Here is a 27,403-nt window from a genome sequence, read left to right as displayed (position 1 = left end):
AGTGCACTTTTTTTTGTGGCAATTGTCACTTTTTTAAGCGCACTCGGGTTTTGTACACGAATTCGGGCTTTCGATAAAAAAAAAAAAATCTGTTCTTATCAGTTTAATATCTGATACGTCCCCTATCTGGGGACCATATATTAAATGGATTTTTAGAACAGGGAGATGGAAAAAGAGCTTGCTCTGTCCACTCCACGCATTGACCTGGTATTGCAGTATCTCCAGGACCGGTGCACCCCTTCTTTAATGCAGTTTCTAAAATCAGAAAGAATTGAATTCAATGTTTTTTGTTCATTTTGCTTGTTTGTCGGATTTTGGGATGGACTCTTTGGCTTTGCTTTTCTTCTCCTCATTGGATTTTTCATGTTCAAAGTTGCAGAAGCCAGATTACAAGCTCATTTTGGTTCAACTTCAGCAACTGTGCATTGCATTGCCATGTAATGTGATGCAATGCTATCTTTCTAGCTCTCCCTTTTTACTTCCTTTTGGATAAACAGACATATTAGGCAAGCATTTTGGAGCTTTCACCTAAATAACTACAGGTGGTGAGATAAGCTGCACAATATAATTGACCTTTCAGTATATTGTTGCACACACACCATCTATTTAGCAAATGCCCTTGTTATCAACAGCAGCCTTTTAAACTCACCTGAGCTAACAGGTATGTGCGCTGGTTACTCTGCTGCGCTTAAAATTTCTTTTTTGGTTTGCTACAATGCCTTTTCTGAAACGTTGTCTCCTTCTGCTGGAACACTGACTTCTTTCATTTAATGCCTGCAGACTATAAAAGAGAACCCAACCCAAAAAGTTTGGTTGATTAGTCTGTGGCATTCTGTTAAACTGTTGCTTATGGCGGTCTCTGTGAGCTTCTCAGCGACATTCAGCCAGCCAGGTATCCTGCCTGCAGTAGATGGAATGTGGCAATGGAACGCTGGCTGCGCGTGTCATAATAGGCTCTGAGCCTTTATATACCTGTGCACAGCAGCAGCCTCCTTCAGTCTGCTGCTGGACAGCCAGCAGCAGCAGCAGCAGGAGAGGTATGTAATCAGGAGCCCTCCTGCTAAGGGTAGACAGCTGCTCGTTCCACCCCACCCCCCGCCTTAATTGGTTCTCCTCCCTTCCAACGGTGTTGAGGCGGGTGGGAACAGCAGGGGGTGAAGGTGCTGTGTTTAAAGAGGTGGAGTTATGCAGATCTAAAACGCGTGGATTGCAGCAGCAGCAAGCCGAAAAGTGCACGCATGTAAGGGATCTAGAGGTTGACAACATGTCTTCTTAACGGGAGTCCAGGAGCTCATCTCCACAAATGGACTTTTCAGGATCCTTGGGTGGCTCCGTAGTTTGAAACCAATTCTGGTTATCGCTTCTCGGCCTTTTGGCTAAGATCAAGTGTAGTATCTGTTCTTATCAGTTTAATATCTGATACGTCCCCTATCTGGGGACCATATATTAAATGGATTTTTAGAACAGGGAGATGGAAAAAGAGCTTGCTCTGTCCACTCCACGCATTGACCTGGTATTGCAGTATCTCCAGGACCGGTGCACCCCTTCTTTAATGCAGTTTCTAAAATCAGAAAGAATTGAATTCAATGTTTTTTGTTCATTTTGCTTGTTTGTCGGATTTTGGGATGGACTCTTTGGCTTTGCTTTTCTTCTCCTCATTGGATTTTTCATGTTCAAAGTTGCAGAAGCCAGATTACAAGCTCATTTTGGTTCAACTTCAGCAACTGTGCATTGCATTGCCATGTAATGTGATGCAATGCTATCTTTCTAGCTCTCCCTTTTTACTTCCTTTTGGATAAACAGACATATTAGGCAAGCATTTTGGAGCTTTCACCTAAATAACTACAGGTGGTGAGATAAGCTGCACAATATAATTGACCTTTCAGTATATTGTTGCACACACACCATCTATTTAGCAAATGCCCTTGTTATCAACAGCAGCCTTTTAAACTCACCTGAGCTAACAGGTATGTGCGCTGGTTACTCTGCTGCGCTTAAAATTTCTTTTTTGGTTTGCTACAATGCCTTTTCTGAAACGTTGTCTCCTTCTGCTGGAACACTGACTTCTTTCATTTAATGCCTGCAGACTATAAAAGAGAACCCAACCCAAAAAGTTTGGTTGATTAGTCTGTGGCATTCTGTTAAACTGTTGCTTATGGCGGTCTCTGTGAGCTTCTCAGCGACATTCAGCCAGCCAGGTATCCTGCCTGCAGTAGATGGAATGTGGCAATGGAACGCTGGCTGCGCGTGTCATAATAGGCTCTGAGCCTTTATATACCTGTGCACAGCAGCAGCCACCTTCAGTCTGCTGCTGGACAGCCAGCAGCAGCAGCAGCAGGAGAGGTATGTAATCAGGAGCCCTCCTGCTAAGGGTAGACAGCTGCTCGTTCCACCCCACCCCCCGCCTAAATTGGTTCTCCTCCCTTCCAACGGTGTTGAGGCGGGTGGGAACAGCAGGGGGTGAAGGTGCTGTGTTTAAAGAGGTGGAGTTATGCAGATCTAAAACGCGTGGATTGCAGCAGCAGCAAGCCGAAAAGTGCACGCATGTAAGGGATCTAGAGGTTGACAACATGTCTTCTTAACGGGAGTCCAGGAGCTCATCTCCACAAATGGACTTTTCAGGATCCTTGGGTGGCTCCGTAGTTTGAAACCAATTCTGGTTATCGCTTCTCGGCCTTTTGGCTAAGATCAAGTGTAGTATCTGTTCTTATCAGTTTAATATCTGATACGTCCCCTATCTGGGGACCATATATTAAATGGATTTTTAGAACAGGGAGATGGAAAAAGAGCTTGCTCTGTCCACTCCACGCATTGACCTGGTATTGCAGTATCTCCAGGACCGGTGCACCCCTTCTTTAATGCAGTTTCTAAAATCAGAAAGAATTGAATTCAATGTTTTTTGTTCATTTTGCTTGTTTGTCGGATTTTGGGATGGACTCTTTGGCTTTGCTTTTCTTCTCCTCATTGGATTTTTCATGTTCAAAGTTGCAGAAGCCAGATTACAAGCTCATTTTGGTTCAACTTCAGCAACTGTGCATTGCATTGCCATGTAATGTGATGCAATGCTATCTTTCTAGCTCTCCCTTTTTACTTCCTTTTGGATAAACAGACATATTAGGCAAGCATTTTGGAGCTTTCACCTAAATAACTACAGGTGGTGAGATAAGCTGCACAATATAATTGACCTTTCAGTATATTGTTGCACACACACCATCTATTTAGCAAATGCCCTTGTTATCAACAGCAGCCTTTTAAACTCACCTGAGCTAACAGGTATGTGCGCTGGTTACTCTGCTGCGCTTAAAATTTCTTTTTTGGTTTGCTACAATGCCTTTTCTGAAACGTTGTCTCCTTCTGCTGGAACACTGACTTCTTTCATTTAATGCCTGCAGACTATAAAAGAGAACCCAACCCAAAAAGTTTGGTTGATTAGTCTGTGGCATTCTGTTAAACTGTTGCTTATGGCGGTCTCTGTGAGCTTCTCAGCGACATTCAGCCAGCCAGGTATCCTGCCTGCAGTAGATGGAATGTGGCAATGGAACGCTGGCTGCGCGTGTCATAATAGGCTCTGAGCCTTTATATACCTGTGCACAGCAGCAGCCACCTTCAGTCTGCTGCTGGACAGCCAGCAGCAGCAGCAGCAGGAGAGGTATGTAATCAGGAGCCCTCCTGCTAAGGGTAGACAGCTGCTCGTTCCACCCCACCCCCCGCCTAAATTGGTTCTCCTCCCTTCCAACGGTGTTGAGGCGGGTGGGAACAGCAGGGGGTGAAGGTGCTGTGTTTAAAGAGGTGGAGTTATGCAGATCTAAAACGCGTGGATTGCAGCAGCAGCAAGCCGAAAAGTGCAGGCATGTAAGGGATCTAGAGGTTGACAACATGTCTTCTTAACGGGAGTCCAGGAGCTCATCTCCACAAATGGACTTTTCAGGATCCTTGGGTGGCTCCGTAGTTTGAAACCAATTCTGGTTATCGCTTCTCGGCCTTTTGGCTAAGATCAAGTGTAGTATCTGTTCTTATCAGTTTAATATCTGATACGTCCCCTATCTGGGGACCATATATTAAATGGATTTTTAGAACAGGGAGATGGAAAAAGAGCTTGCTCTGTCCACTCCACGCATTGACCTGGTATTGCAGTATCTCCAGGACCGGTGCACCCCTTCTTTAATGCAGTTTCTAAAATCAGAAAGAATTGAATTCAATGTTTTTTGTTCATTTTGCTTGTTTGTCGGATTTTGGGATGGACTCTTTGGCTTTGCTTTTCTTCTCCTCATTGGATTTTTCATGTTCAAAGTTGCAGAAGCCAGATTACAAGCTCATTTTGGTTCAACTTCAGCAACTGTGCATTGCATTGCCATGTAATGTGATGCAATGCTATCTTTCTAGCTCTCCCTTTTTACTTCCTTTTGGATAAACAGACATATTAGGCAAGCATTTTGGAGCTTTCACCTAAATAACTACAGGTGGTGAGATAAGCTGCACAATATAATTGACCTTTCAGTATATTGTTGCACACACACCATCTATTTAGCAAATGCCCTTGTTATCAACAGCAGCCTTTTAAACTCACCTGAGCTAACAGGTATGTGCGCTGGTTACTCTGCTGCACTTAAAATTTCTTTTTTGGTTTGCTACAATGCCTTTTCTGAAACGTTGTCTCCTTCTGCTGGAACACTGACTTCTTTCATTTAATGCCTGCAGACTATAAAAGAGAACCCAACCCAAAAAGTTTGGTTGATTAGTCTGTGGCATTCTGTTAAACTGTTGCTTATGGCGGTCTCTGTGAGCTTCTCAGCGACATTCAGCCAGCCAGGTATCCTGCCTGCAGTAGATGGAATGTGGCAATGGAACGCTGGCTGCGCGTGTCATAATAGGCTCTGAGCCTTTATATACCTGTGCACAGCAGCAGCCACCTTCAGTCTGCTGCTGGACAGCCAGCAGCAGCAGCAGCAGGAGAGGTATGTAATCAGGAGCCCTCCTGCTAAGGGTAGACAGCTGCTCGTTCCACCCCACCCCCCGCCTTAATTGGTTCTCCTCCCTTCCAACGGTGTTGAGGCGGGTGGGAACAGCAGGGGGTGAAGGTGCTGTGTTTAAAGAGGTGGAGTTATGCAGATCTAAAACGCGTGGATTGCAGCAGCAGCAAGCCGAAAAGTGCAGGCATGTAAGGGATCTAGATGTTGACAACATGTCTTCTTAACGGGAGTCCAGGAGCTCATCTCCACAAATGGACTTTTCAGGATCCTTGGGTGGCTCCGTAGTTTGAAACCAATTCTGGTTATCGCTTCTCGGCCTTTTGGCTAAGATCAAGTGTAGTATCTGTTCTTATCAGTTTAATATCTGATACGTCCCCTATCTGGGGACCATATATTAAATGGATTTTTAGAACAGGGAGATGGAAAAAGAGCTTGCTCTGTCCACTCCACGCATTGACCTGGTATTGCAGTATCTCCAGGACCGGTGCACCCCTTCTTTAATGCAGTTTCTAAAATCAGAAAGAATTGAATTCAATGTTTTTTGTTCATTTTGCTTGTTTGTCGGATTTTGGGATGGACTCTTTGGCTTTGCTTTTCTTCTCCTCATTGGATTTTTCATGTTCAAAGTTGCAGAAGCCAGATTACAAGCTCATTTTGGTTCAACTTCAGCAACTGTGCATTGCATTGCCATGTAATGTGATGCAATGCTATCTTTCTAGCTCTCCCTTTTTACTTCCTTTTGGATAAACAGACATATTAGGCAAGCATTTTGGAGCTTTCACCTAAATAACTACAGGTGGTGAGATAAGCTGCACAATATAATTGACCTTTCAGTATATTGTTGCACACACACCATCTATTTAGCAAATGCCCTTGTTATCAACAGCAGCCTTTTAAACTCACCTGAGCTAACAGGTATGTGCGCTGGTTACTCTGCTGCGCTTAAAATTTCTTTTTTGGTTTGCTACAATGCCTTTTCTGAAACGTTGTCTCCTTCTGCTGGAACACTGACTTCTTTCATTTAATGCCTGCAGACTATAAAAGAGAACCCAACCCAAAAAGTTTGGTTGATTAGTCTGTGGCATTCTGTTAAACTGTTGCTTATGGCGGTCTCTGTGAGCTTCTCAGCGACATTCAGCCAGCCAGGTATCCTGCCTGCAGTAGATGGAATGTGGCAATGGAACGCTGGCTGCGCGTGTCATAATAGGCTCTGAGCCTTTATATACCTGTGCACAGCAGCAGCCACCTTCAGTCTGCTGCTGGACCGCCAGCAGCAGCAGCAGCAGTAGAGGTATGTAATCAGGAGCCCTCCTGCTAAGGGTAGACAGCTGCTCGTTCCACCCCACCCCCCGCCTTAATTGGTTCTCCTCCCTTCCAACGGTGTTGAGGCGGGTGGGAACAGCAGGGGGTGAAGGTGCTGTGTTTAAAGAGGTGGAGTTATGCAGATCTAAAACGTGTGGATTGCAGCAGCAGCAAGCCGAAAAGTGCAGGCATGTAAGGGATCTAGAGGTTGACAACATGTCTTCTTAACGGGAGTCCAGGAGCTCATCTCCACAAATGGACTTTTCAGGATCCTTGGGTGGCTCCGTAGTTTGAAACCAATTCTGGTTATCGCTTCTCGGCCTTTTGGCTAAGATCAAGTGTAGTATCTGTTCTTATCAGTTTAATATCTGATACGTCCCCTATCTGGGGACCATATATTAAATGGATTTTTAGAACAGGGAGATGGAAAAAGAGCTTGCTCTGTCCACTCCACGCATTGACCTGGTATTGCAGTATCTCCAGGACCGGTGCACCCCTTCTTTAATGCAGTTTCTAAAATCAGAAAGAATTGAATTCAATGTTTTTTGTTCATTTTGCTTGTTTGTCGGATTTTGGGATGGACTCTTTGGCTTTGCTTTTCTTCTCCTCATTGGATTTTTCATGTTCAAAGTTGCAGAAGCCAGATTACAAGCTCATTTTGGTTCAACTTCAGCAACTGTGCATTGCATTGCCATGTAATGTGATGCAATGCTATCTTTCTAGCTCTCCCTTTTTACTTCCTTTTGGATAAACAGACATATTAGGCAAGCATTTTGGAGCTTTCACCTAAATAACTACAGGTGGTGAGATAAGCTGCACAATATAATTGACCTTTCAGTATATTGTTGCACACACACCATCTATTTAGCAAATGCCCTTGTTATCAACAGCAGCCTTTTAAACTCACCTGAGCTAACAGGTATGTGCGCTGGTTACTCTGCTGCGCTTAAAATTTCTTTTTTGGTTTGCTATAATGCCTTTTCTGAAACGTTGTCTCCTTCTGCTGGAACACTGACTTCTTTCATTTAATGCCTGCAGACTATAAAAGAGAACCCAACCCAAAAAGTTTGGTTGATTAGTCTGTGGCATTCTGTTAAACTGTTGCTTATGGCGGTCTCTGTGAGCTTCTCAGCGACATTCAGCCAGCCAGGTATCCTGCCTGCAGTAGATGGAATGTGGCAATGGAACGCTGGCTGCGCGTGTCATAATAGGCTCTGAGCCTTTATATACCTGTGCACAGCAGCAGCCACCTTCAGTCTGCTGCTGGACAGCCAGCAGCAGCAGCAGCAGGAGAGGTATGTAATCAGGAGCCCTCCTGCTAAGGGTAGACAGCTGCTCGTTCCACCCCACCCCCCGCCTTAATTGGTTCTCCTCCCTTCCAACGGTGTTGAGGCGGGTGGGAACAGCAGGGGGTGAAGGTGCTGTGTTTAAAGAGGTGGAGTTATGCAGATCTAAAACGCGTGGATTGCAGCAGCAGCAAGCCGAAAAGTGCAGGCATGTAAGGGATCTAGAGGTTGACAACATGTCTTCTTAATGGGAGTCCAGGAGCTCATCTCCACAAATGGACTTTTCAGGATCCTTGGGTGGCTCCGTAGTTTGAAACCAATTCTGGTTATCGCTTCTCGGCCTTTTGGCTAAGATCAAGTGTATTATCTGTTCTTATCAGTTTAATATCTGATACGTCCCCTATCTGGGGACCATATATTAAATGGATTTTTAGAACAGGGAGATGGAAAAAGAGCTTGCTCTGTCCACTCCACGCATTGACCTGGTATTGCAGTATCTCCAGGACCGGTGCACCCCTTCTTTAATGCAGTTTCTAAAATCAGAAAGAATTGAATTCAATGTTTTTTGTTCATTTTGCTTGTTTGTCGGATTTTGGGATGGACTCTTTGGCTTTGCTTTTCTTCTCCTCATTGGATTTTTCATGTTCAAAGTTGCAGAAGCCAGATTACAAGCTCATTTTGGTTCAACTTCAGCAACTGTGCATTGCATTGCCATGTAATGTGATGCAATGCTATCTTTCTAGCTCTCCCTTTTTACTTCCTTTTGGATAAACAGACATATTAGGCAAGCATTTTGGAGCTTTCACCTAAATAACTACAGGTGGTGAGATAAGCTGCACAATATAATTGACCTTTCAGTATATTGTTGCACACACACCATCTATTTAGCAAATGCCCTTGTTATCAACAGCAGCCTTTTAAACTCACCTGAGCTAACAGGTATGTGCGCTGGTTACTCTGCTGCGCTTATAATTTCTTTTTTGGTTTGCTACAATGCCTTTTCTGAAACGTTGTCTCCTTCTGCTGGAACACTGACTTCTTTCATTTAATGCCTGCAGACTATAAAAGAGAACCCAACCCAAAAAGTTTGGTTGATTAGTCTGTGGCATTCTGTTAAACTGTTGCTTATGGCAGTCTCTGTGAGCTTCTCAGCGACATTCAGCCAGCCAGGTATCCTGCCTGCAGTAGATGGAATGTGGCAATGGAACGCTGACTGCGCGTGTCATAATAGGCTCTGAGCCTTTATATACCTGTGCACAGCAGCAGCCACCTTCAGTCTGCTGCTGGACAGCCAGCAGCAGCAGCAGCAGGAGAGGTATGTAATCAGGAGCCCTCCTGCTAAGGGTAGACAGCTGCTCGTTCCACCCCACCCCCCGCCTTAATTGGTTCTCCTCCCTTCCAACGGTGTTGAGGCGGGTGGGAACAGCAGGGGGTGAAGGTGCTGTGTTTAAAGAGGTGGAGTTATGCAGATCTAAAACGCGTGGATTGCAGCAGCAGCAAGCCGAAAAGTGCAGGCATGTAAGGGATCTAGAGGTTGACAACATGTCTTCTTAACGGGAGTCCAGGAGCTCATCTCCACAAATGGACTTTTCAGGATCCTTGGGTGGCTCCGTAGTTTGAAACCAATTCTGGTTATCGCTTCTCGGCCTTTTGGCTAAGATCAAGTGTAGTATCTGTTCTTATCAGTTTAATATCTGATACGTCCCCTATCTGGGGACCATATATTAAATGGATTTTTAGAACAGGGAGATGGAAAAAGAGCTTGCTCTGTCCACTCCACGCATTGACCTGGTATTGCAGTATCTCCAGGACCGGTGCACCCCTTCTTTAATGCAGTTTCTAAAATCAGAAAGAATTGAATTCAATGTTTTTTGTTCATTTTGCTTGTTTGTCGGATTTTGGGATGGACTCTTTGGCTTTGCTTTTCTTCTCCTCATTGGATTTTTCATGTTCAAAGTTGCAGAAGCCAGATTACAAGCTCATTTTGGTTCAACTTCAGCAACTGTGCATTGCATTGCCATGTAATGTGATGCAATGCTATCTTTCTAGCTCTCCCTTTTTACTTCCTTTTGGATAAACAGACATATTAGGCAAGCATTTTGGAGCTTTCACCTAAATAACTACAGGTGGTGAGATAAGCTGCACAATATAATTGACCTTTCAGTATATTGTTGCACACACACCATCTATTTAGCAAATGCCCTTGTTATCAACAGCAGCCTTTTAAACTCACCTGAGCTAACAGGTATGTGCGCTGGTTACTCTGCTGCGCTTAAAATTTCTTTTTTGGTTTGCTACAATGCCTTTTCTGAAACGTTGTCTCCTTCTGCTGGAACACTGACTTCTTTCATTTAATGCCTGCAGACTATAAAAGAGAACCCAACCCAAAAAGTTTGGTTGATTAGTCTGTGGCATTCTGTTAAACTGTTGCTTATGGCGGTCTCTGTGAGCTTCTCAGCGACATTCAGCCAGCCAGGTATCCTGCCTGCAGTAGATGGAATGTGGCAATGGAACGCTGGCTGCGCGTGTCATAATAGGCTCTGAGCCTTTATATACCTGTGCACAGCAGCAGCCACCTTCAGTCTGCTGCTGGACAGCCAGCAGCAGCAGCAGCAGGAGAGGTATGTAATCAGGAGCCCTCCTGCTAAGGGTAGACAGCTGCTCGTTCCACCCCACCCCCCGCCTTAATTGGTTCTCCTCCCTTCCAACGGTGTTGAGGCGGGTGGGAACAGCAGGGGGTGAAGGTGCTGTGTTTAAAGAGGTGGAGTTATGCAGATCTAAAACGCGTGGATTGCAGCAGCAGCAAGCCGAAAAGTGCAGGCATGTAAGGGATCTAGAGGTTGACAACATGTCTTCTTAACGGGAGTCCAGGAGCTCATCTCCACAAATGGACTTTTCAGGATCCTTGGGTGGCTCCGTAGTTTGAAACCAATTCTGGTTATCGCTTCTCGGCCTTTTGGCTAAGATCAAGTGTAGTATCTTTCGAAAAGGCGGTTTTGGATGTTTGCCGCCCTAGTAGATTGATACATTATGCACACTGGGGTTTAGGCGCTTGTTAGTACGCCAGGTGGCTAATATAGTCATCTGGTGGAAAGCATGTCCCCCCAGGATCGACGCCATTGGGCCGGGGAAGATCGAAAGCCCGAAGTGTGAAGTGCCCCAGGAGTGGTGACCCTGGGGTGCCTTAACTCACTGGGATTGGGAACCCCAATTGAGTTTATGGCACATTTGCACTAGCACTTCAATATTTCTTTCTTCACACACACCCTTATTCCGGGCCTTCTGGCCTTAGGATGGGGAATTTTTCAATTCCCGGTCGAAGGTCCGGGCAGTATTATACTGTGAAAACTTCACTATTTATTTAATTTTTTTTTGTCACTGTGTGTCCACTTTTTCACGTGTGTCCACGTCCTTACTAGGATTTTGTCGGGATGCGGTTCCCTTACGGGTTCCTCTCTTGGCAGGTCTAGGGGGGGAGTGTGTGGCCATCAGGTTCCGCTCCCCCCTGAACCCCCCTGGCTCTCCTCTTTCGGGAGGAGAGCGTTGTTGGCTCCCCTCTTCCGGGAGGGGAGCACAGTCTTTGGCTCCCAGTGCCTTGCTCGGGTGAGAACTCGGGCAGGTATTGAGGGTAAGATTGGGTCGCCTCTGGCTCCGGCTGGAGGTGGCTATTTGTCCCTGTGCCTCGCTGTGGCCTTCTGGCACGGAGGGACGGGGAATGGTTTGGGGGACCCTTCTCCTTTTGGAGAAGGTTTCAAGAAGACCAGCATCCTAGTGCACTTTTTTTTGTGGCACTTGTCACTTTTTTAAGCGCACTCGGGTTTTGTACACGAATTCGGGCTTTCGATAAAAAAAAAAAAATCTGTTCTTATCAGTTTAATATCTGATACGTCCCCTATCTGGGGACCATATATTAAATGGATTTTTAGAACAGGGAGATGGAAAAAGAGCTTGCTCTGTCCACTCCACGCATTGACCTGGTATTGCAGTATCTCCAGGACCGGTGCACCCCTTCTTTAATGCAGTTTCTAAAATCAGAAAGAATTGAATTCAATGTTTTTTGTTCATTTTGCTTGTTTGTCGGATTTTGGGATGGACTCTTTAGCTTTGCTTTTCTTCTCCTCATTGGATTTTTCATTTTCAAAGTTGCAGAAGCCAGATTACAAGCTCATTTTGGTTCAACTTCAGCAACTGTGCATTGCATTGCCATGTAATGTGATGCAATGCTATCTTTCTAGCTCTCCCTTTTTACTTCCTTTTGGATAAACAGACATATTAGGCAAGCATTTTGGAGCTTTCACCTAAATAACTACAGGTGGTGAGATAAGCTGCACAATATAATTGACCTTTCAGTATATTGTTGCACACACACCATCTATTTAGCAAATGCCCTTGTTATCAACAGCAGCCTTTTAAACTCACCTGAGCTAACAGGTATGTGCGCTGGTTACTCTGCTGCGCTTAAAATTTCTTTTTTGGTTTGCTACAATGCCTTTTCTGAAACGTTGTCTCCTTCTGCTGGAACACTGACTTCTTTCATTTAATGCCTGCAGACTATAAAAGAGAACCCAACCCAAAAAGTTTGGTTGATTAGTCTGTGGCATTCTGTTAAACTGTTGCTTATGGCGGTCTCTGTGAGCTTCTCAGCGACATTCAGCCAGCCAGGTATCCTGCCTGCAGTAGATGGAATGTGGCAATGGAACGCTGGCTGCGCATGTCATAATAGGCTCTGAGCCTTTATATACCTGTGCACAGCAGCAGCCACCTTCAGTCTGCTGCTGGACAGCCAGCAGCAGCAGCAGCAGGAGAGGTATGTAATCAGGAGCCCTCCTGCTAAGGGTAGACAGCTGCTCGTTCCACCCCACCCCCCGCCTTAATTGGTTCTCCTCCCTTCCAACGGTGTTGAGGCGGGTGGGAACAGCAGGGGGTGAAGGTGCTGTGTTTAAAGAGGTGGAGTTATGCAGATCTAAAACGCGTGGATTGCAGCAGCAGCAAGCCGAAAAGTGCAGGCATGTAAGGGATCTAGAGGTTGACAACATGTCTTCTTAACGGGAGTCCAGGAGCTCATCTCCACAAATGGACTTTTCAGGATCCTTGGGTGGCTCCGTAGTTTGAAACCAATTCTGGTTATCGCTTCTCGGCCTTTTGGCTAAGATCAAGTGTAGTATCTGTTCTTATCAGTTTAATATCTGATACGTCCCCTATCTGGGGACCATATATTAAATGGATTTTTAGAACAGGGAGATGGAAAAAGAGCTTGCTCTGTCCACTCCACGCATTGACCTGGTATTGCAGTATCTCCAGGACCGGTGCACCCCTTCTTTAATGCAGTTTCTAAAATCAGAAAGAATTGAATTCAATGTTTTTTGTTCATTTTGCTTGTTTGTCGGATTTTGGGATGGACTCTTTGGCTTTGCTTTTCTTCTCCTCATTGGATTTTTCATGTTCAAAGTTGCAGAAGCCAGATTACAAGCTCATTTTGGTTCAACTTCAGCAACTGTGCATTGCATTGCCATGTAATGTGATGCAATGCTATCTTTCTAGCTCTCCCTTTTTACTTCCTTTTGGATAAACAGACATATTAGGCAAGCATTTTGGAGCTTTCACCTAAATAACTACAGGTGGTGAGATAAGCTGCACAATATAATTGACCTTTCAGTATATTGTTGCACACACACCATCTATTTAGCAAATGCCCTTGTTATCAACAGCAGCCTTTTAAACTCACCTGAGCTAACAGGTATGTGCGCTGGTTACTCTGCTGCGCTTAAAATTTCTTTTTTGGTTTGCTACAATGCCTTTTCTGAAACGTTGTCTCCTTCTGCTGGAACACTGACTTCTTTCATTTAATGCCTGCAGACTATAAAAGAGAACCCAACCCAAAAAGTTTGGTTGATTAGTCTGTGGCATTCTGTTAAACTGTTGCTTATGGCGGTCTCTGTGAGCTTCTCAGCGACATTCAGCCAGCCAGGTATCCTGCCTGCAGTAGATGGAATGTGGCAATGGAACGCTGGCTGCGCGTGTCATAATAGGCTCTGAGCCTTTATATACCTGTGCACAGCAGCAGCCACCTTCAGTCTGCTGCTGGACAGCCAGCAGCAGCAGCAGCAGGAGAGGTATGTAATCAGGAGCCCTCCTGCTAAGGGTAGACAGCTGCTCGTTCCACCCCACCCCCCGCCTTAATTGGTTCTCCTCCCTTCCAACGGTGTTGAGGCGGGTGGGAACAGCAGGGGGTGAAGGTGCTGTGTTTAAAGAGGTGGAGTTATGCAGATCTAAAACGCGTGGATTGCAGCAGCAGCAAGCCGAAAAGTGCAGGCATGTAAGGGATCTAGAGGTTGACAACATGTCTTCTTAACGGGAGTCCAGGAGCTCATCTCCACAAATGGACTTTTCAGGATCCTTGGGTGGCTCCGTAGTTTGAAACCAATTCTGGTTATCGCTTCTCGGCCTTTTGGCTAAGATCAAGTGTAGTATCTGTTCTTATCAGTTTAATATCTGATACGTCCCCTATCTGGGGACCATATATTAAATGGATTTTTAGAACAGGGAGATGGAAAAAGAGCTTGCTCTGTCCACTCCACGCATTGACCTGGTATTGCAGTATCTCCAGGACCGGTGCACCCCTTCTTTAATGCAGTTTCTAAAATCAGAAAGAATTGAATTCAAAGTTTTTTGTTCATTTTGCTTGTTTGTCGGATTTTGGTATGGACTCTTTGGCTTTGCTTTTCTTCTCCTCATTGGATTTTTCATGTTCAAAGTTGCAGAAGCCAGATTACAAGCTCATTTTGGTTCAACTTCAGCAACTGTGCATTGCATTGCCATGTAATGTGATGCAATGCTATCTTTCTAGCTCTCCCTTTTTACTTCCTTTTGGATAAACAGACATATTAGGCAAGCATTTTGGAGCTTTCACCTAAATAACTACAGGTGGTGAGATAAGCTGCACAATATAATTGACCTTTCAGTATATTGTTGCACACACACCATCTATTTAGCAAATGCCCTTGTTATCAACAGCAGCCTTTTAAACTCACCTGAGCTAACAGGTATGTGCGCTGGTTACTCTGCTGCGCTTAAAATTTCTTTTTTGGTTTGCTACAATGCCTTTTCTGAAACGTTGTCTCCTTCTGCTGGAACACTGACTTCTTTCATTTAATGCCTGCAGACTATAAAAGAGAACCCAACCCAAAAAGTTTGGTTGATTAGTCTGTGGCATTCTGTTAAACTGTTGCTTATGGCGGTCTCTGTGAGCTTCTCAGCGACATTCAGCCAGCCAGGTATCCTGCCTGCAGTAGATGGAATGTGGCAATGGAACGCTGGCTGCGCGTGTCATAATAGGCTCTGAGCCTTTATATACCTGTGCACAGCAGCAGCCACCTTCAGTCTGCTGCTGGACAGCCAGCAGCAGCAGCAGCAGGAGAGGTATGTAATCAGGAGCCCTCCTGCTAAGGGTAGACAGCTGCTCGTTCCACCCCACCCCCCGCCTTAATTGGTTCTCCTCCCTTCCAACGGTGTTGAGGCGGGTGGGAACAGCAGGGGGTGAAGGTGCTGTGTTTAAAGAGGTGGAGTTATGCAGATCTAAAACGCGTGGATTGCAGCAGCAGCAAGCCGAAAAGTGCAGGCATGTAAGGGATCTAGAGGTTGACAACATGTCTTCTTAACGGGAGTCCAGGAGCTCATCTCCACAAATGGACTTTTCAGGATCCTTGGGTGGCTCCGTAGTTTGAAACCAATTCTGGTTATCGCTTCTCGGCCTTTTGGCTCAGATCTGTAATGGGTCTAGTCATTTGGCTGTCTGTGCGTTAACTCTTGGCCCTGTGGCATCGCCATTTTATGGCTTAAGCCACTTGCTGCTATAAGGAGTTGGCCAGTAGACACGACTAGCGATAATGGGACGCATTCGATACGCTGGGCCCGGTGAGGCTCGAGTGAAGTTTGGAATCCAGATTGATGTGGAAGAAGGCAAAGAAGGAATCTTTACCCTCAGCTTCGTGGTGAAGGAGATTTTGTTTGGACTCCTTGAAGTGAAGAAGGAAGAAATCTTGTGCCTCCAGCAATTCAAAAGCAAGTATAATCTTGTATTTACTTCTATGGCTGTTTGCAACAATTTCTATGATTGTTTGAAAAAGAATCTGGACAATCAATATTTGGATGGGCTGACTTTTGTCATCTTGTATTGCTCCAAAGAGGTACCTCTGACTGTTTTCATGTACAACCCACATGTGGACTTGGCTTTGATTTATGCCTTTCTAAATAGGCACTGCTATATTACCAAGGTGGCAGTAAAAGTCATGAATGAGGAGGAACTATGGACCGGTAAATATCGTTTCATGGTCAAGTTCCGGGAAAGTCCTGATGAACCAGGGGGTATACATTATCCTCCATCAAATTTTTCCATTGGGAGTGAGCGGGGTTACCTGTTCTTCCCCAATGCGCCCAGGTTTTGTCGTCATTGTAGGAGGTATGGCCATACTCAGGAAGCATGCGACATCAGACAGATTATTTGCAGGAAGTGCAATGAGGTGGGTCATTCTTCCAATAATTGCAAAAATGAAATAGTCTGTAACCTCTGCGGAGAGAAGGGGCATGCCTTCAGAGACTGTATATTCCATCCTGGTTCATATGCGGGGGCAGCGGGAAGGGGAAGGAGAAGAAATGAATCTCCTGCACCCACAGCTACAACTCCGACTGCTCCAACTCCGACTGCTCCGATATCTACTCTGGCTTTCCTGGATGAGGAGGAGGCTCGGGTTGCTTTTCCAGAACTGGTTCGTGTGAATGTAAGAGGAAATATGGAGCTGGCACCTGAGCCACCGGTGCAGAGGGCCGCGTCTGTGGCTTCAGATGTCAGTGAGTCTGAGACGATAACTGATGATCGCATAGGCATGGAAGTGGCCCCGGTGGAGGATCTGGAGGCTGAAATTCCAGACATGATGGTTACATTGCAGGGGGAAGAGGAGTCTGATCTGACCAGAACACCGCATGTGGCCTGGAGCGATGTCGTTTCTGACCTTGAGGAGGAGGGATGTCAGGGGGACTTTGACCCCCAGCGGCGGGATTATAGTTCAGATGAAGATGGAGGCGCTTCAGTGAAGAAAAAGAAGAAAACTGAACCATCCTTTTCCCCTTTAAGTGACTGCAGTGTGAGTCCAGCCCGGGTGTACCCTACTGCATCCGATCCCCAAGATGTGTCTTTTTTGGGGGAAGGCACAAACTACGATATCTGCACGTCCAGCGTCCTACCCCCAGAAGGGTTAGGATGATGTACAGGTGGGCATGTTGTCGTGACCTGCCACATCAAATTAATAGATGGGTGCCCAAGTTGCTCTCAGCATCTTGTCGCTAAATGTTCGGCTGATTAAATCTGAGTCGAGAAGAGTGGCAATTTTGGACTACTTGAGCAGCTTGGATGCGGACGTATACTGTGTGCAGGAGTGTGCGATCTCCGATCCCTTAAGTGAAAATGCATGGCCTTTAGGTCAAAGTGTGTGGTCTGGTTCTGTATGTAATAAAAATTGTGGGGTAGGTGTTTTGGTGAAGGGTTATAGTGTTAAGATAGAAAGTTACATGGTGGTGGAGGCGGGGAGGTGTGTAATATGTGAGTTAAATTGTAGGGGGTGGAGGGTTAGGGTGGTAAATATGTATGCACCAATAGATAAAGGGGAGAGGCTGGAAATTTTTGAGAAATTATGTTTTTTTTTATCTGGCAAAATGCCAATAATTTTTGTTGGAGATTTCAATTGTGTGACGGAGGGGGATAAGATGGATGTTACAGGTAAAAGACTCAAGAGTCTTGTGGCGGATTTTTCCTTACAGGATGCTGCGGAAGTTTTTTTAGGTAATCCACCTCCTGCGACCTATAAGGCCGACAGGGGAGGCATAGAGTCTAGAATAGACCGTATCTTCTTTTCTTCACAAAATGTTATTTGTAGGAATTTCCAGCAGGAAGATGTTCCCTTCTCTGACCATGTGTGTTTGAGGGCACGTCTAGAAGGTAAGATTTCCTTTGTATATGGTGGTGGCGTGTGGAAACTTAATGTGCGTTTGCTGGAAGATAATAGGATCATGCGTGATTTTAGGCGAATGTATGTTAGGTGGAGGGATAAAAAAAGTGATTACAGGAATGTGCTTGAGTGGTGGGACTGGATGAAGAGTGAGATTGTTTTTTTCTTTAGAAAAAGGGGCAGGAGGAAAGCAGCAATGAATAGAGCAAAATTTAATGATTTAAGCTCTAGACTGGAGTGGCTGAGGAAGTTAAGGATGATTGGAGTGGATGTGGATGTTTTGATGTGTCAAGTGAAAGAAGAGATTAAGAAATATATTGAGGGTAAAGGGAAAGAAATTATTTACCGTTCTAAGATTGAACATTTGGAGAAAAATGAGAAATGCACAAGGTTTTTTTTCAAAAAAGTTTTTGGGAAGAAAGTAGATATGGATGAGGTGGTGAATGGCGATGGGGTGTGTGTGAGTGGGAAGGATGTGATGCAGGAGGTGGTGTTGTTTTATAAGGAGTTGTATGGGGAAAAATGGGTTGATGATAGGATGTTGACTGATGCTTTGGGGTGTTTAGAAGGTTGTTTGGGTGAGGATGAACGTGAAATATTGGATGATGTAATTGTGTTGGATGAAGTTAAAAAAGTGGTGATGTCTGCGAGTAAGAATAAAACACCTGGGAAGGATGGACTGCCCGTGGAGTTATATGTTAAGGAATGGGACACGATGGGAAATGACTTATTGGAGGTGTGCCAGTATATGTTCACGGAGAATATGTTGAGTGAATCTATGAGAGATGGGGTGGTGGTTTTGGTTCATAAGAAAGGTGATAAAAAGGATTTGGGGAATTGGAGGCCAATCACCCTTTTGAATGCAGACTATAAGGTGTTTAGTAAATTGTTGGCTAGCCGGATGCGGGAAGTGATTGGCGGTGTGGTGGATGAAGATCAAGTGTGTGCAGTGCCTGGGAGAAGTATGACTGAAAATTTGGTGTTGTTGCGTGATGTGATTGGGGATTGTATGAGTCGTAAGCAGAAATGTTTGTTGTTTTCGGTTGATTTTGAAAAAGCTTTTGACCGTGTGTCACATAGCTTTATGTTTAAGGTTTTGTCTAAGATGGGTTATTCCAGGAATTTTGTAAACTGTGTTAGGAGTTTGTATTGTAATGTTTCAAGTGAATTTTTGGTGAATGGGTGGTTGAGTGAGAAAGTGAGAATTAAATCAGGAGTGCGTCAGGGGTGCCCTATGTCCCCTTTTTTGTTTATTAGTGTGATTGAAGTGTTGATGTGTATGGTTAGGAAGGATAAGTTTATGAGAGGTGTGATGATTCCTGGGAGTAATGGAAAGGATGTGAGAATTCTAGGTTACATGGATGATGTAGTGATTGTGAGTGGCAATATGGCTGCGATGAGTAGGGCAAGGTTGATATTAAGTTTGTTTTGTAGTGTCTCAGCTTTTAAGGTCAATTGGACTAAGAGTTCCTTTAAATGTTTTGGTGAGAGGAATGTACGGATGGATGGTGTGAGGTGTGAGGATGGTGCAATAAAGGTGCTTGGGATTAAGTTTAATGATGATTTGAAAGGAAATGAGAGTTGGGAACATTGTGGGGTGAGAGTGGTGCGCAAGTTGAATTTTTGGCGAATGAGAGAACTAACTCTGACTGGGAAAGTTCTGATTATTAAGGCGGTTATTTTGCCTATTTTGTTGTTTGTTGCGAATGTATATCCTGCTGCTTTTAAGAAAATTAGGAAAACTGAGAAATTCATCTTTAATTTTCTTTGGGGAAGTCGCATGGAGAAATTGAAACGGGAATATGTCTATAAGTTATGTGTAAATGGTGGTTTGGATTTTCCAAATATTGATTTCTTTTTAGGGATTAGTTACGTGAAAATGGTGGTGGTGGTTCTAGGGAAAAGTAATAAGTGTGCTTATATGATGAAGTATTCGGCTGGATGGATGCTTTATGGCTTAAAGTGGGTCAAAAGGGATGCTAGAGTGCCTGTTGCTTTTAAGTGTCCTGTATGGTATGGTTGTGTTGAGAAATTTGTAAGGAAGTATGATTTGTTGTCCGTTAACATGAGTGATTTTAGGCAAAAGAAGAAAGTCATTAGGATGGTGCGTGAGCGTGAGGTGGTATGTAATATCAATGGGTTGAGAGGGGAGGAAGTAACCGAGATGTGGAGAAAATTAAGTATAGATGGTGTGACTAACAGACAGAGAGATATCGCTTGGATGATATTGCATGACATTTTGCCTGTTAGAGATGTGCAAAAGAAGAGGGATTTAGTTAAATCTGAGGTATGCCCGAGGGATGGATGTGGTTTGAGAGAGCATGTTAGACATATGGTATGGGATTGTGATTTTGCATATGATGTATGGAAGGGTATAGGGGGACTTTGCAAGGAATTGGTGGGTGTAAAGTATGTAAATTGGAAACTTGCTATGTTTGGGATGGGTGCATGTAGTAGAATTAAGGATAGGATTTTATGGTTGTTGGTGGTGTGTGTAATTGAAAGTTTGTGGGATGCGAGGAATTTGTTAGTTTTTAAAAGGAAGAAAATGTCAGTTAATGAATGTTTGAGATTGATTCTGTCACGTATGTATGTAATATACCTCTGGGATCAGGAACGTGGAAGTATTATAGATGCTGAAGGGATCTGGAAGTTTAAAAAGTGGAGGTTTTTGGTAAAGTTTAATTAGTAGTGTATAATGTACCTGATGATAAGGTTTGGTTTTATTTTTGATTATATACCAAGTGTGATGAAAGGCTAAGTGTCAATGAAAGGCTTTTGTAAGTCGATTTGATTGAGCTTATGCTCCGGCCTATCTGATTTGGAAAAAAAAAAAAAAAAAAAAAATCTGTTCTTATCAGTTTAATATCTGATACGTCCCCTATCTGGGGACCATATATTAAATGGATTTTTAGAACAGGGAGATGGAAAAAGAGCTTGCTCTGTCCACTCCACGCATTGACCTGGTATTGCAGTATCTCCAGGACCGGTGCACCCCTTCTTTAATGCAGTTTCTAAAATCAGAAAGAATTGAATTCAATGTTTTTTGTTCATTTTGCTTGTTTGTCGGATTTTGGGATGGACTCTTTGGCTTTGCTTTTCTTCTCCTCATTGGAGTTTTCATGTTCAAAGTTGCAGAAGCCAGATTACAAGCTCATTTTGGTTCAACTTCAGCAACTGTGCATTGCATTGCCATGTAATGTGATGCAATGCTATCTTTCTAGCTCTCCCTTTTTACTTCCTTTTGGATAAACAGACATATTAGGCAAGCATTTTGGAGCTTTCACCTAAATAACTACAGGTGGTGAGATAAGCTGCACAATATAATTGACCTTTCAGTATATTGTTGCACACACACCATCTATTTAGCAAATGCCCTTGTTATCAACAGCAGCCTTTTAAACTCACCTGAGCTAACAGGTATGTGCGCTGGTTACTCTGCTGCGCTTAAAATTTCTTTTTTGGTTTGCTACAATGCCTTTTCTGAAACGTTGTCTCCTTCTGCTGGAACACTGACTTCTTTCATTTAATGCCTGCAGACTATAAAAGAGAACCCAACCCAAAAAGTTTGGTTGATTAGTCTGTGGCATTCTGTTAAACTGTTGCTTATGGCGGTCTCTGTGAGCTTCTCAGCGACATTCAGCCAGCCAGGTATCCTGCCTGCAGTAGATGGAATGTGGCAATGGAACGCTGGCTGCGCGTGTCATAATAGGCTCTGAGCCTTTATATACCTGTGCACAGCAGCAGCCACCTTCAGTCTGCTGCTGGACAGCCAGCAGCAGCAGCAGCAGGAGAGGTATGTAATCAGGAGCCCTCCTGCTAAGGGTAGACAGCTGCTCGTTCCACCCCACCCCCCGCCTTAATTGGTTCTCCTCCCTTCCAACGGTGTTGAGGCGGGTGGGAACAGCAGGGGGTGAAGGTGCTGTGTTTAAAGAGGTGGAGTTATGCAGATCTAAAACGCGTGGATTGCAGCAGCAGCAAGCCGAAAAGTGCAGGCATGTAAGGGATCTAGAGGTTGACAACATGTCTTCTTAACGGGAGTCCAGGAGCTCATCTCCACAAATGGACTTTTCAGGATCCTTGGGTGGCTCCGTAGTTTGAAACCAATTCTGGTTATCGCTTCTCGGCCTTTTGGCTCAGATCTGTAATGGGTCTAGTCATTTGGCTGTCTGTGCGTTAACTCTTGGCCCTGTGGCATCGCCATTTTATGGCTTAAGCCACTTGCTGCTATAAGGAGTTGGCCAGTAGACACGACTAGCGATAATGGGACGCATTCGATACGCTGGGCCCGGTGAGGCTCGAGTGAAGTTTGGAATCCAGATTGATGTGGAAGAAGGCAAAGAAGGAATCTTTACCCTCAGCTTCGTGGTGAAGGAGATTTTGTTTGGACTCCTTGAAGTGAAGAAGGAAGAAATCTTGTGCCTCCAGCAATTCAAAAGCAAGTATAATCTTGTATTTACTTCTATGGCTGTTTGCAACAATTTCTATGATTGTTTGAAAAAGAATCTGGACAATCAATATTTGGATGGGCTGACTTTTGTCATCTTGTATTGCTCCAAAGAGATACCTCTGACTGTTTTCATGTACAACCCACATGTGGACTTGGCTTTGATTTATGCCTTTCTAAATAGGCACTGCTATATTACCAAGGTGGCAGTAAAAGTCATGAATGAGGAGGAACTATGGACCGGTAAATATCGTTTCATGGTCAAGTTCCGGGAAAGTCCTGATGAACCAGGGGGTATACATTATCCTCCATCAAATATTTCCATTGGGAGTGAGCGGGGTTACCTGTTCTTCCCCAATGCGCCCAGGTTTTGTCGTCATTGTAGGAGGTATGGCCATACTCAGGAAGCATGCGACATCAGACAGATTATTTGCAGGAAGTGCAATGAGGTGGGTCATTCTTCCAATAATTGCAAAAATGAAATAGTCTGTAACCTCTGCGGAGAGAAGGGGCATGCCTTCAGAGACTGTATATTCCATCCTGGTTCATATGCGGGGGCAGCGGGAAGGGGAAGGAGAAGAAATGAATCTCCTGCACCCACAGCTACAACTCCGACTGCTCCAACTCCGACTGCTCCGATATCTACTCTGGCTTTCCTGGATGAGGAGGAGGCTCGGGTTGCTTTTCCAGAACTGGTTCGTGTGAATGTAAGAGGAAATATGGAGCTGGCACCTGAGCCACCGGTGCAGAGGGCCGCGTCTGTGGCTTCAGATGTCAGTGAGTCTGAGACGATAACTGATGATCGCATAGGCATGGAAGTGGCCCCGGTGGAGGATCTGGAGGCTGAAATTCCAGACATGATGGTTACATTGCAGGGGGAAGAGGAGTCTGATCTGACCAGAACACCGCATGTGGCCTGGAGCGATGTCGTTTCTGACCTTGAGGAGGAGGGATGTCAGGGGGACTTTGACCCCCAGCGGCGGGATTATAGTTCAGATGAAGATGGAGGCGCTTCAGTGAAGAAAAAGAAGAAAACTGAACCATCCTTTTCCCCTTTAAGTGACTGCAGTGTGAGTCCAGCCCGGGTGTACCCTACTGCATCCGATCCCCAAGATGTGTCTTTTTTGGGGGAAGGCACAAACTACGATATCTGCACGTCCAGCGTCCTACCCCCAGAAGGGTTAGGATGATGTACAGGTGGGCATGTTGTCGTGACCTGCCACATCAAATTAATAGATGGGTGCCCAAGTTGCTCTCAGCATCTTGTCGCTAAATGTTCGGCTGATTAAATCTGAGTCGAGAAGAGTGGCAATTTTGGACTACTTGAGCAACTTGGATGCGGACGTATACTGTGTGCAGGAGTGTGCGATCTCCGATCCCTTAAGTGAAAATGCATGGCCTTTAGGTCAAAGTGTGTGGTCTGGTTCTGTATGTAATAAAAATTGTGGGGTAGGTGTTTTGGTGAAGGGTTATAGTGTTAAGATAGAAAGTTACATGGTGGTGGAGGCGGGGAGGTGTGTAATATGTGAGTTAAATTGTAGGGGGTGGAGGGTTAGGGTGGTAAATATGTATGCACCAATAGATAAAGGGGAGAGGCTGGAAATTTTTGAGAAATTATGTTTTTTTTTATCTGGCAAAATGCCAATAATTTTTGTTGGAGATTTCAATTGTGTGACGGAGGGGGATAAGATGGATGTTACAGGTAAAAGACTCAAGAGTCTTGTGGCGGATTTTTCCTTACAGGATGCTGCGGAAGTTTTTTTAGGTAATCCACCTCCTGCGACCTATAAGGCCGACATGGGAGGCATAGAGTCTAGAATAGACCGTATCTTCTTTTCTTCACAAAATGTTATTTGTAGGAATTTCCAGCAGGAAGATGTTCCCTTCTCTGACCATGTGTGTTTGAGGGCACGTCTAGAAGGTAAGATTTCCTTTGTATATGGTGGTGGCGTGTGGAAACTTAATGTGCGTTTGCTGGAAGATAATAGGATCATGCGTGATTTTAGGCGAATGTATGTTAGGTGGAGGGATAAAAAAAGTGATTACAGGAATGTGCTTGAGTGGTGGGACTGGATGAAGAGTGAGATTGTTTTTTTCTTTAGAAAAAGGGGCAGGAGGAAAGCAGCAATGAATAGAGCAAAATTTAATGATTTAAGCTCTAGACTGGAGTGGCTGAGGAAGTTAAGGATGATTGGAGTGGATGTGGATGTTTTGATGTGTCAAGTGAAAGAAGAGATTAAGAAATATATTGAGGGTAAAGGGAAAGAAATTATTTACCGTTCTAAGATTGAACATTTGGAGAAAAATGAGAAATGCACAAGGTTTTTTTTCAAAAAAGTTTTTGGGAAGAAAGTAGATATGGATGAGGTGGTGAATGGCGATGGGGTGTGTGTGAGTGGGAAGGATGTGATGCAGGAGGTGGTGTTGTTTTATAAGGAGTTGTATGGGGAAAAATGGGTTGATGATAGGATGTTGACTGATGCTTTGGGGTGTTTAGAAGGTTGTTTGGGTGAGGATGAACGTGAAATATTGGATGATGTAATTGTGTTGGATGAAGTTAAAAAAGTGGTGATGTCTGCGAGTAAGAATAAAACACCTGGGAAGGATGGACTGCCCGTGGAGTTATATGTTAAGGAATGGGACACGATGGGAAATGACTTATTGGAGGTGTGCCAGTATATGTTCACGGAGAATATGTTGAGTGAATCTATGAGAGATGGGGTGGTGGTTTTGGTTCATAAGAAAGGTGATAAAAAGGATTTGGGGAATTGGAGGCCAATCACCCTTTTGAATGCAGACTATAAGGTGTTTAGTAAATTGTTGGCTAGCCGGATGCGGGAAGTGATTGGCGGTGTGGTGGATGAAGATCAAGTGTGTGCAGTGCCTGGGAGAAGTATGACTGAAAATTTGGTGTTGTTGCGTGATGTGATTGGGGATTGTATGAGTCGTAAGCAGAAATGTTTGTTGTTTTCGGTTGATTTTGAAAAAGCTTTTGACCGTGTGTCACATAGCTTTATGTTTAAGGTTTTGTCTAAGATGGGTTATTCCAGGAATTTTGTAAACTGTGTTAGGAGTTTGTATTGTAATGTTTCAAGTGAATTTTTGGTGAATGGGTGGTTGAGTGAGAAAGTGAGAATTAAATCAGGAGTGCGTCAGGGGTGCCCTATGTCCCCTTTTTTGTTTATTAGTGTGATTGAAGTGTTGTGTGTATGGTTAGGAAGGATAAGTTTATGAGAGGTGTGATGATTCCTGGGAGTAATGGAAAGGATGTGAGAATTCTAGGTTACATGGATGATGTAGTGATTGTGAGTGGGAATATGGCTGCGATGAGTAGGGCAAGGTTGATATTAAGTTTGTTTTGTAGTGTCTCAGCTTTTAAGGTCAATTGGACTAAGAGTTCCTTTAAATGTTTTGGTGAGAGGAATGTACGGATGGATGGTGTGAGGTGTGAGGATGGTGCAATAAAGGTGCTTGGGATTAAGTTTAATGATGATTTGAAAGGAAATGAGAGTTGGGAAGATTGTGGGGTGAGAGTGGTGCGCAAGTTGAATTTTTGGCGAATGAGAGAACTAACTCTGACTGGGAAAGTTCTGATTATTAAGGCGGTTATTTTGCCTATTTTGTTGTTTGTTGCGAATGTATATCCTGCTGCTTTTAAGAAAATTAGGAAAACTGAGAAATTCATCTTTAATTTTCTTTGGGGAAGTCGCATGGAGAAATTGAAACGGGAATATGTCTATAAGTTATGTGTAAATGGTGGTTTGGATTTTCCAAATATTGATTTCTTTTTAGGGATTAGTTACGTGAAAATGGTGGTGGTGGTTCTAGGGAAAAGTAATAAGTGTGCTTATATGATGAAGTATTCGGCTGGATGGATGCTTTATGGCTTAAAGTGGGTCAAAAGGGATGCTAGAGTGCCTGTTGCTTTTAAGTGTCCTGTATGGTATGGTTGTGTTGAGAAATTTGTAAGGAAGTATGATTTGTTGTCCGTTAACATGAGTGATTTTAGGCAAAAGAAGAAAGTCATTAGGATGGTGCGTGAGCGTGAGGTGGTATGTAATATCAATGGGTTGAGAGGGGAGGAAGTAACCGAGATGTGGAGAAAATTAAGTATAGATGGTGTGACTAACAGACAGAGAGATATCGCTTGGATGATATTGCATGACATTTTGCCTGTTAGAGATGTGCAAAAGAAGAAGGATTTAGTTAAATCTGAGGTATGCCCGAGGGATGGATGTGGTTTGAGCGAGCATGTTAGACATATGGTATGGGATTGTGATTTTGCATATGATGTATGGAAGGGTATAGGGGGACTTTGCAAGGAATTGGTGGGTGTAAAGTATGTAAATTGGAAACTTGCTATGTTTGGGATGGGTGCATGTAGTAGAATTAAGGATAGGATTTTATGGTTGTTGGTGGTGTGTGTAATTGAAAGTTTGTGGGATGCGAGGAATTTGTTAGTTTTTAAAAGGAAGAAAATGTCAGTTAATGAATGTTTGAGATTGATTCTGTCACGTATGTATGTAATATACCTCTGGGATCAGGAACGTGGAAGTATTATAGATGCTGAAGGGATCTGGAAGTTTAAAAAGTGGAGGTTTTTGGTAAAGTTTAATTAGTAGTGTATAATGTACCTGATGATAAGGTTTGGTTTTATTTTTGATTATATACCAAGTGTGATGAAAGGCTAAGTGTCAATGAAAGGCTTTTGTAAGTCGATTTGATTGAGCTTATGCTCCGGCCTATCTGATTTGGAAAAAAAAAAAAAAAAAAAAAATCTGTTCTTATCAGTTTAATATCTGATACGTCCCCTATCTGGGGACCATATATTAAATGGATTTTTAGAACAGGGAGATGGAAAAAGAGCTTGCTCTGTCCACTCCACGCATTGACCTGGTATTGCAGTATCTCCAGGACCGGTGCACCCCTTCTTTAATGCAGTTTCTAAAATCAGAAAGAATTGAATTCAATGTTTTTTGTTCATTTTGCTTGTTTGTCGGATTTTGGGATGGACTCTTTGGCTTTGCTTTTCTTCTCCTCATTGGAGTTTTCATGTTCAAAGTTGCAGAAGCCAGATTACAAGCTCATTTTGGTTCAACTTCAGCAACTGTGCATTGCATTGCCATGTAATGTGATGCAATGCTATCTTTCTAGCTCTCCCTTTTTACTTCCTTTTGGATAAACAGACATATTAGGCAAGCATTTTGGAGCTTTCACCTAAATAACTACAGGTGGTGAGATAAGCTGCACAATATAATTGACCTTTCAGTATATTGTTGCACACACACCATCTATTTAGCAAATGCCCTTGTTATCAACAGCAGCCTTTTAAACTCACCTGAGCTAACAGGTATGTGCGCTGGTTACTCTGCTGCGCTTAAAATTTCTTTTTTGGTT

The 27,403-nt window shown here is 43.9% G+C and overlaps 13 non-coding genes and 1 pseudogene across 13 annotated transcripts; all 14 read left to right on the top strand.

Moving 5' to 3' along the window:
• The first annotated feature begins 56 nt into the window (after positions 1 to 56).
• On the top strand, positions 57 to 241 carry LOC141234082 (U2 spliceosomal RNA). Its single transcript, XR_012300096.1, has one exon. It is a non-coding gene; the product is annotated as a U2 spliceosomal RNA (small nuclear RNA).
• A 1,115-nt stretch (positions 242 to 1,356) lies between these two features.
• Positions 1,357 to 1,547, top strand: LOC141233947 (U2 spliceosomal RNA). The gene has a single exon (XR_012299973.1). It is a non-coding gene; the product is annotated as a U2 spliceosomal RNA (small nuclear RNA).
• A 1,115-nt stretch (positions 1,548 to 2,662) lies between these two features.
• Positions 2,663 to 2,853, top strand: LOC141233946 (U2 spliceosomal RNA). The gene has a single exon (XR_012299972.1). It is a non-coding gene; the product is annotated as a U2 spliceosomal RNA (small nuclear RNA).
• A 1,115-nt stretch (positions 2,854 to 3,968) lies between these two features.
• LOC141233944 (U2 spliceosomal RNA) lies at positions 3,969 to 4,159 on the top strand. Its single transcript, XR_012299970.1, has one exon. It is a non-coding gene; the product is annotated as a U2 spliceosomal RNA (small nuclear RNA).
• A 1,115-nt stretch (positions 4,160 to 5,274) lies between these two features.
• LOC141233943 (U2 spliceosomal RNA) lies at positions 5,275 to 5,465 on the top strand. The gene has a single exon (XR_012299969.1). It is a non-coding gene; the product is annotated as a U2 spliceosomal RNA (small nuclear RNA).
• Positions 5,466 to 6,580: 1,115 nt separating this feature from the next.
• Positions 6,581 to 6,771, top strand: LOC141233942 (U2 spliceosomal RNA). Its single transcript, XR_012299968.1, has one exon. It is a non-coding gene; the product is annotated as a U2 spliceosomal RNA (small nuclear RNA).
• Positions 6,772 to 7,886: 1,115 nt separating this feature from the next.
• LOC141234028 (U2 spliceosomal RNA) lies at positions 7,887 to 8,077 on the top strand. Its single transcript, XR_012300051.1, has one exon. It is a non-coding gene; the product is annotated as a U2 spliceosomal RNA (small nuclear RNA).
• A 1,115-nt stretch (positions 8,078 to 9,192) lies between these two features.
• On the top strand, positions 9,193 to 9,383 carry LOC141233941 (U2 spliceosomal RNA). The gene has a single exon (XR_012299967.1). It is a non-coding gene; the product is annotated as a U2 spliceosomal RNA (small nuclear RNA).
• A 1,115-nt stretch (positions 9,384 to 10,498) lies between these two features.
• LOC141234119 (U2 spliceosomal RNA) lies at positions 10,499 to 10,590 on the top strand (annotated as a pseudogene).
• Positions 10,591 to 11,384: 794 nt separating this feature from the next.
• LOC141234081 (U2 spliceosomal RNA) lies at positions 11,385 to 11,569 on the top strand. The gene has a single exon (XR_012300095.1). It is a non-coding gene; the product is annotated as a U2 spliceosomal RNA (small nuclear RNA).
• A 1,115-nt stretch (positions 11,570 to 12,684) lies between these two features.
• LOC141233940 (U2 spliceosomal RNA) lies at positions 12,685 to 12,875 on the top strand. The gene has a single exon (XR_012299966.1). It is a non-coding gene; the product is annotated as a U2 spliceosomal RNA (small nuclear RNA).
• Positions 12,876 to 13,990: 1,115 nt separating this feature from the next.
• On the top strand, positions 13,991 to 14,181 carry LOC141233939 (U2 spliceosomal RNA). The gene has a single exon (XR_012299965.1). It is a non-coding gene; the product is annotated as a U2 spliceosomal RNA (small nuclear RNA).
• A 6,192-nt stretch (positions 14,182 to 20,373) lies between these two features.
• On the top strand, positions 20,374 to 20,559 carry LOC141234095 (U2 spliceosomal RNA). The gene has a single exon (XR_012300106.1). It is a non-coding gene; the product is annotated as a U2 spliceosomal RNA (small nuclear RNA).
• Positions 20,560 to 26,750: 6,191 nt separating this feature from the next.
• LOC141234094 (U2 spliceosomal RNA) lies at positions 26,751 to 26,936 on the top strand. Its single transcript, XR_012300105.1, has one exon. It is a non-coding gene; the product is annotated as a U2 spliceosomal RNA (small nuclear RNA).
• The last annotated feature ends 467 nt before the right edge of the window (positions 26,937 to 27,403 follow it).

The sequence above is a fragment of the Phyllobates terribilis genome, unplaced genomic scaffold (genome assembly GCF_046119375.1).
Source record: "Phyllobates terribilis strain yellow unplaced genomic scaffold, ASM4611937v1 Scaffold_629__1_contigs__length_933511, whole genome shotgun sequence".
In the NCBI taxonomy this organism is placed as follows: domain Eukaryota; kingdom Metazoa; phylum Chordata; class Amphibia; order Anura; family Dendrobatidae; genus Phyllobates; species Phyllobates terribilis.
The sequence above is the reverse complement of the archived record's forward strand: the minus strand, read 5'-3'. Positions and strand labels throughout refer to the sequence as shown.